Source organism: Chiloscyllium plagiosum, unplaced genomic scaffold, assembly GCF_004010195.1.
Source record: "Chiloscyllium plagiosum isolate BGI_BamShark_2017 unplaced genomic scaffold, ASM401019v2 scaf_3197, whole genome shotgun sequence".
Classification (NCBI taxonomy): domain Eukaryota; kingdom Metazoa; phylum Chordata; class Chondrichthyes; order Orectolobiformes; family Hemiscylliidae; genus Chiloscyllium; species Chiloscyllium plagiosum.
In genome coordinates, this window is record NW_025207345.1 from 4,201 (window position 1) to 12,924 (window position 8,724).

General features: G+C 40.1%; 1 long non-coding RNA gene across 1 annotated transcript; it reads right to left on the reverse strand.

Moving 5' to 3' along the window:
• Positions 1–1,208: 1,208 nt before the first annotated feature.
• On the reverse strand, positions 1,209–8,106 carry LOC122546596. Its single transcript, XR_006310772.1, has 4 exons — positions 8,059–8,106; positions 6,066–6,202; positions 2,490–2,551; positions 1,209–1,339 (listed from the first exon to the last, which is right to left on the reverse strand). It is a non-coding gene; the product is annotated as an uncharacterized LOC122546596 (long non-coding RNA).
• Positions 8,107–8,724: the final 618 nt, after the last annotated feature.

Here is an 8,724-nt window from a genome sequence, read left to right on the forward strand (position 1 = left end):
GAGAGAGAGAGAGAGAGAGAGAGAGAGAGAGAGAGAGAAAAACTCACCATTGAATCTTGAAATGTCTCTCAATAACTCTGAATATGATGTTGAAAGACAGGGAGCTAAGCGGTGACTAGAAGAGTCTGTAATGGGGTTGGAGATACAGTCATCTCCACGCTGCTGTCACATGTCTCTAATGAGCTGAGTTCACAGTGCCATGGGAAGGGAAAGATTTCGAAGAGGAAATATAAAATGATCAAGTCCTCCGATTTTTCACGTCAACACGATAATAAAACTCCTAAATCTGTTGTAGATTCAGTCTGAATGAGAATAATTTCATTCAAAGCTTGTACAATTGAGATGTTAGTAACTTCTGAAACCCCATTTGCACACTGCTGGAGTAGTTATGTTAAAGCACTAGGTTCACATGCAAAATGAGTAATTTAAGTCAACCTGAAGGCAATAAAACTTGCAAAGGCATTACAGTCAGTAGTCATAGGTTGTCTCTAGACTGTCATTAGAGTTACTGATCTTCGGCCTGAAGAGGAAAGTTTCATTTCTATACAACCACTCACATCATTGGGGTGCTCCAAAGCACCCTTCACAGCCACTTCTGGATTACAGACACTGCTCGATCATAGGAACGTTTTTTTTTTAACAAAGGTGGTGGTGGGTAGACTCTTCTCTGGTAAAGGTTATCAGGCTGAATGGGAATGTAGCATGAACAGATCGTATTAAATAGTGAAATAGGCTTGAAGAGCTGAATGGCCTTCTTCTCCTCCTGTTTTCTATATTCATATATAAAACATTTTATAAGATTCACATGAATTAGCCTCATAGACAGCAGAGAGAGAAATTACCATAGTTTGTTTAGTGATGTAAACCAAGCCATAATTTTTGGCTAGAACAGGTAGGACAACTCACTCTTCTTTCTAACATATACTGTGGATCTTCAACATCTATTAACATACTGGATGGGCCCTTGATTTAACGTTTCGCCTAAAAGACAGAATATCTCTGATGGTCTATTCACTGGGCTCAAGTCTCCAGCTTAAGGTCTTCTGATTCAGAGGAGATAACACTAAACAAAGTAAAGACTTCAGCTTTTGTTCAGTCTTCTTTCTGGCCTATCCTGCAGTTACACATCTTCCTATCCCCACAAACCCCTCCACCTCCCCAGCACCCCCACCATAGTAACACGATAGATAGAATTTATCTGAAAAACAGGAATGATTCATTAGATTGTTCTTACCTGCTCACTAAACTTGCTGAAATCTGCAAAATTTGGCTGTTGAACTTTCTCCAGCTGTTCAGCAATAACATTACTGGTCTCGGCTTTGTTAGGGAAGGGAGCAATCTGTAAAACACGACAGGAAAATGTTCTAACTGCAATCAAGAGTCTTCCAGGGCTAGAGATTTTATCTCTGCAAATTTTCTCCCTGTCCTCCTTCTGAAGTCAGTAATATTAGCACTGGGTTGTAAATCTCAGTGCCTATTTATACTTAAGACCTCAATTAATTCTAGCAGGTAATTTGAGGTTGGCTGTCACAGTTAAGTATAATGTTGTCAGACAACTTGTGACAGCCTATTCCACAGCAGAAATGGAAATAGCTATCTACGGATTGGGAAAAACCTAAGAAAACAGTAGGCATGAGAGTCAAGGTAAAGTTATTCTGAATTTTAAATGATTCTGTGCCTAATTCCCTATGCACTTATTCTGGCATCAACTTATCTTGGAGTGAATTGAGACATAATGATAATCTCACCTCAGCTTTGCTACAAAAATAAATATTGCGTGAGTTTGTACACTTTCTCTCTGAGCATAGCCTCTTGATCTCTTTGACTACTCAAGAGGATGACAGTTAGTCTGCTTGGGGCCTGACGGCCAGGGATGTGCAGAAACAATCCCAGGACATCCATCCTGATGTTCTCTCCCTAACATGAGGATTTTGACAGCTGTGAATTCACCACCTCCCTGAAGCAGCAAATCAGGCAAAGTCACGGGACAACAGTACGTGGTGATGCTCCGAGTGCTCCCGGGATCACTGCATCACAGAGGCAGCAATATAAGCAATGAATCCAAACACTGTACACAGTCAGCTTTACTCTTTGGGTCCTTTACCATGCTATCCTTTCCTGTGATGCTTCATTCTCTGTTTTTAAAAACAAAGATGTAAACTATGAAATAGTGCCAGGGCACATTCGCAGCTCTTTAAAACAGCTTGTCTTTGCTTGGCTAAACTGTGACATCTGCTTTTGTATCCTGAAAAACGCACTGTGCAAACATCACACGGCCTACACAGCTCTTCCTCTGGGGCTGCTGAACAAATACATCCCTTTCCATTCCAGTCAGAGGTAGCAAGAACTCGCTTTGCAATTCTAATTCTAATCGCCATATTTTCACTTTAATTATTCTGGATTACTCTTTGCAAAAACGTACTCCCTCATCTAACAAAAGATTTGACACATGGACTACTCTGGTGGTTGCAGTGCATGCTGCGTCTTACCTTGACTGTTGGAGGTCGTGGTGGGACTGCAGGAGGTGGCTGTGACAAACCAGACTTCACTGCTAATACAAAATAAAAAAAATATTAAATACTAGTTAATGAATTGTGCAATAAATTTCTAATATTGAGAGTACAAAAGGGCAATCTGACACTTCCATTAACTGAAGGTTAAGCATCTATGGCAATTATGTCACTGACAATAATGCATCCACCACTAGCAGCATTATTAATGCACTTTCAATTATGATAGTTTACAATGACTTGTATTTACATGGCACCTGTAATTGTATTATCCTAAGAGCATAATCAGTCAAAGAGTGACACGAAAACAAGAAATAAAGACATTAAGGCAAGGTGATTGAAAACCTTAATTGAGGTAATGAGTTGAAAGCAGATTGTGAAAGGAAAGAGATTTGGAGAGGGAAGAAGGTAACTGTGGTTTGGCAGGAATTTGTAAGTTTGGGAGCTAGTCCCAACATGTCTAAGCATAGGGAGAAGAATATCAGCATCACAGAAGAGGTCAGAGAAAAGTAGCATTCTCAGAGGACTGTAAGCCTGGAGAAGGATACCAGGTTAAGGAATTTAAGGTACAACTTGGCGATATGATATTACATGTACTTCATCCATTTTATTTGCAACCTTGACTGGGAAATACAACTTGGCTTTTTTTTAAAACATGTATTTTTCAAGTAATTGTGGTCATTGTGGGGGCTAGATTGTTAACATCAGAAAAATCAATTTACTGAGGCAACAACTTGTAGGAAGTATCAACTTGAATGAGGTGAAGTGGTAGGTGTATTTACGATATCAGACATCAATGGTAATTACTATTAAAATGTGAAAGCACTTTATAAGGGGCGAGTGATTGCTTAATAGAGCATATGGTAACAATGTTGCCATGATTATAACTTCAGATTCCTCTTCCCTATGTTTTTTCAAAATGCCAATTATATTGTTTTAGAAAAAAGCATTCATCAACATCAAAGGAGAAATGAAAATGACACATCAACAAAAATATGGCTGAGGATATTGGATATGATAATTTTGGGAAAAACAATTACCCAGGTGATAGAAATCAAAAGACTCCGATATGATTCCTGGTCTGTATCAAGTTAACAGGGCAGTTCAGGAACGGTATTTAAAGGGGCCTTTAGCTGAAAAGCTTTTTTAAAAATATTTGCCCAAATTGTGAGCAGCAAAAAAAATAATTCTGCATTTCAAAACCAACCTCTTGGCAAATTGTCAAGTGTCTCTGGTAGATGCCTGATTTCCTATATATAATCAAGAAAATATGTGTTGAATTTTCATATCAAGAGTAAAAAAAGACCTAAATCTGAATTTTTTAAAAAATGTTTCGCTTCAGTATAAATTGGCAGTAAAGCCAATCTTCAAAACAAACTTCAATTTAAGATATGAAGAATCAAGACAACTTTTTGACTATTGATTCTTGTGGTATTGTGTTTTTCTAAATAATGTAGCTTTTCATCGACATTAGAAACAATAGTGGACACAACCATAAAACCTGTTCTTCAAAAACCAGAAGGCATTATTTATAAACATGCCATAGATCATTGTTGTTATAACCACTCGAATAGGCTTAGTTAGAGTATGATTGTTTTCATAAAAAAAACATAATTTGAAGCCATATAAAATGCAGCATAATAACCATTTATTCCTGTAATAAAAACACAGGTTTATGTTCCTTGACTTAATTTTCTGAAGAGCCTTTCTTTTTCAGGTTAATGCGATCCTACTTGAAAAGGTTGGCATCTGCAAATAACACATCAAAGTATGTGGTTTAGATTAGATTAGATTAGATTCCCTACAGTGTGCAAACAGGCCCTTCGGCCCAACCAGACCACACCGACCCTCCGAAGGGTAATCCGTCCAGACCCATCTCCCTCTGACTAATGCATCTAACACTATGGGCAATTTAGCATGGCCAATTCACCTAACCTGCACATCTCTGGACTGTGGGAGGAAACCGGAGCACCCAGTGAAAACCCACACAGACACAGGGAGAATGTGCAAACTCCAGACAGACAGTTGCCCAAGGCTGGAATCGAACCTGGGACCCTGGTGCTGTGAGGCAGCAGTATTAACCACTGAACCTTGGTTGTAGGGCCACAGATTGTTGATCCCCTCATGTAGCAGAAGAGGAGAGCAAGGATCTTTGTTCCTGGTTACCAAGCGATTACCAATCAGGTAGCCTGTCCACCCTTGTGGCTAAGCTTACAATTGACTGGCCTCTTGAACACTTATGACATAGTGCTAGAGTCCCTACCTCTAAACAGGAAGCCTGGGTTTAAGTCCCACCTGCTCCAGAGAGGGGGAAAAACATCTTAACAGTGTGATTAGAAAATATGCTGACTGGGCCTGAGAGTGGTGGTACACGATTGCTACTCATAGAATTGAATAGTAAACTAACAAGGTATTGCAGCCGAGCAAGGTAGAGTACTTTCAGCAAGAAAGAAGAAAAATCTAGACAGAAGTAGTAGAGTGCAGTCTCCCAGGAAATTCAAAAAGCAGTTTAGCCAACTCTGGGTTAAATGCTATGACCATGGCTGGAAGAGAGTGTATTGTTGGCCTAGTCCCAATACAGTTCAATCAGGAACTCATTATGCAGGTTGCATCACGAAATTTCTTGTATCAGGGGGCCGAAGGAATAAAACCTCTTATTCTCCCAAAGAACATTTAAGGTATTGAATTACTGTTGGAACACATTTCAAGGCCACAGTGGGTGTCTTGTACAAAATTATACACTGGATTGTAAATGTTAATCATCAATCCCAATCTATTTTCCTTCTAACATCCAGATACTTGAGCTCCCAGAAATGTCCTAATGAAGGTCAATTGAGAATGAGAACTCAATCCAATCTTTCCTCTCTAACCGAGTGGTTTAAGTGGCCAATAGTCACGCTTTGGTCATTTCCCTACCTGAGAGCAGCATCACAGCTGGGACCAGGAACTTCTGCTTTGGGCTAATCCATTTCAGCACAATGTGGCAGATTGATTTGCACAACACATACCTTGTGCTTGGAATTCCTCAATCCCCTTGCACTAGTTCAGGCAAGGTTTGGAAATATTAGTGCGACCTAGCAGAATTCGGGCTAAAGTGGGAGCAAAACCAATGTGATCTAGTTCATCTACACAATGAAGACCGACCCTACTCATCTAACCATCTGTTGAGCTATAGATACAACCTTCTATGGACGTTATACTGTAAGACGACAAAATATAATTGAAAACTACGCGATGGAAGACAGACATTTTTGCAAGGCTTTAAAGATTTCCAAGATTTTCAACATGCAATATGTTTGTGTTGGGCATTTAAACAGAATTCTGGGTACAAACCACAAAATTCTAATATGCATGACGATTTGTTATAACATGCAGCATAAAAAGGTTAAAGGTGCATTTGGGTAAAACTATATGAAAAATGTAGTAAAATCTCCTTTTGTCTCATACAAAGAGTTAGGAGCTATTCTTTTTGCTTGAAGCAAACATGTGGACAAAGAGCTACAGGAACTTCCACAACATAGTTCACTCATCACATACAATAGAAGGATGACTTACCTTGGTTACCTTGCTGGAAAAGTTTATTGAGGTCTAGAGAAGATGCTCTGGAGTGAGTCTTTGGAAGTCTTGGTGGCGGAGTGGGAGGTACTTCTGCTTTCTTAATAGCATCTTCAGCAGAGGTACTGGAGTATGACCTGTTAGAGAGAAAGGTGTGCATTTGAATAGTGCCAGCATTGTAAGAGATTTGTACATTGAGTGGCCAAGTTACTACTCAGCTGGCAAGAGAAACAAATAGGTTGATCATTAGAGTCAAAGAGATGTATAGTACGGAAACAGGCCCTTCGGTCCAACTTGTCCATGCCGACCAGATATCCTAAACTAATCTAGTCCCATTTACCAGCACTTGGCCCATATTCCTCTAAACCCTTCCTATTCATATACCCATCTAGGTGCATTTTAAATGTTGTTATTCTACCAGCCTCCACCACATCCTCTGGCAGCTCATTCCACACACGTACCACCTCTGTGTGAAGAAGTTGCCTATTAGGTCCCTTTTAAATCTTTCCCCTCTCACCCTAACCCTATGCCCTCCAGTTCTGGACTCCCCCACTGCAGGAAAAAGTCCTTATCTATTCATCCTATCCACGGCCCTCATGATTTTATAAACCTCTGTAAAGTCACCCCTCAGCCTCTGATGCTCCAGGGAAAATAGCCCCAACCTATTCAGCCTCTCCCTAAAGCTCAAACTCTCCAACCCTGGTAATATCCTCGTAAATCTTTTCTGAGCTTTATCTGACTGCTGTGTGTTGAATCTCACCCTAGATAAACTGGTTGCCGTGTTCCACACATTACAATAGTAACTACTTGACAAGTAGTTCGTGAGCTGAAAAGCATTTTGAGACATGGCGATGCTGTGACAGTTTTGACTGAAGCACAATACTTTCTTTATTCGTGTACACAAAGGATCTGGTACGGCATGATGCAACGACTACATTTCAACATGCAAAGCTAAATCGGACAAATTTGTCAGTCGGTTAGGATTTGATTTCCGAAGTGGAACTCCAGTAGGTTATGCAGCTATGGCATACTATTCATAACACTTTATGGGGTAGAAGTTTTTCTTGGGCCATTATATAACAGGCAAAACTGTACTTGCTGTTTGTTACACACTGGTAATGTGTGATACTTCGATCTATTGAATTCAACAGAATGGAACATAACATGAGGCATATACTGCTGTGGCACGGTGGCACAGTGGTTAGCACTGCTGCCTCACAGCGCCAGAGACCCGGGTTCAATTCCCGCCTCAGGCGACTGACTGTGTGGAGTTTGCACATTCTCCCCGTGTCTGCGTGGGTTTCCTCCGGGTGCTACGGTTTCCTACCACAGTCCAAAGATGTGCAGGTCAGGTGAATTGGCCATGCTAAATTGCCCGTAGTGTTAGGTAAGGGGTAGATGTAGGAGTATGGGTGGGTTGCGCTTCGGCGGGGCGGTGTAGACTTGTTGGGCCGAAGGGCCTGTTTCCACACTGTAAGTAATCTAATCTAATCTAATACTAGAAGTCCAAAGTGATCCCATTTACTTTGCACAACAGCCAACATTGATTTTTATTCCTTTATAGTTAAAATCAGATTAAATGTGCAGTAAAAGCAGATGACTTAGACTGACAGCAGTTTAGACAAGTTTTAATGAAGACCCCCCACCCCAAAAAAAAATCAATCAACAGGAATTGATATTGGTGCAGTCAGAAACTACCCATCGTGTATGGCATTTGTCTGATAAGCAAGTCTCATTCCAAGCACCACTTTACACAGCTAGCTTTTCAACTAATTTGCAGAGCTCACTTAACTAGTTTATTACATTTGTTCAGCTTCCACTGGGACCCAGCTGTGGTTGATTAATGTGTTGGAGATAGCAGTAAATCAGATAGATGATAACCTAAATGCATGGAGTATTTCAGTACATCATACACCACATTGCGCATATAAAATGCTCTATTATTTTAATAAACATTAGATATTTAAGCAGCTATTTAGGGCACGTAAATTACCTGGGTCTTGTTTTCCTTTTCTGGCTGCAATCCAGTTCCTTACAACCTTTGAAAACAGGATGTCACACATTAAGCACAAGCCTCTTGAATAGAAGTACTTTATGAAAAAAAAATAACATTTTTGAATAATTATAATTGAGGCTGGAATCATGCACTTTATAAAGATATGTGTACTCAGGAAGAAAGATCCAGATTTTCCCCTTTGGGCACTGCTATGATTGCCCAATTGTAAGCTGTTCTTTCTACTGGCAAGGTTTTACAACACAGTCTGTTAGTAGAATTGGATTAGTAGTAAAAAGAATTGAAAAGCAAAACTATCCCCGAACTCTGATATTATTATTATTATATTATTTCCTGAATCAACACTGATAATGAGGACTATTTATATTATCTGGTGTATAAAAACACTGCCATTATAATGGATAGTTTGGATGCTTGTGATGCAATGTCCATGTCCCTATCTCTGGGTCAGAAGATACCTCTCATTCTTTGGAACCCAAGAGAACACAGGCTCAGTTTCCTCAATCTCTCCTCATAAACTAATCCCACTTCCCAGGGATTAGTCTGGTGAACTCTGCTGCAACCCCTCTCCTGCAAATATACCCCGCCTTCGAGAAGGAGACCAAAACTGAACACAGCACTCCAGGTCTGATCCCCAGCAAGGCT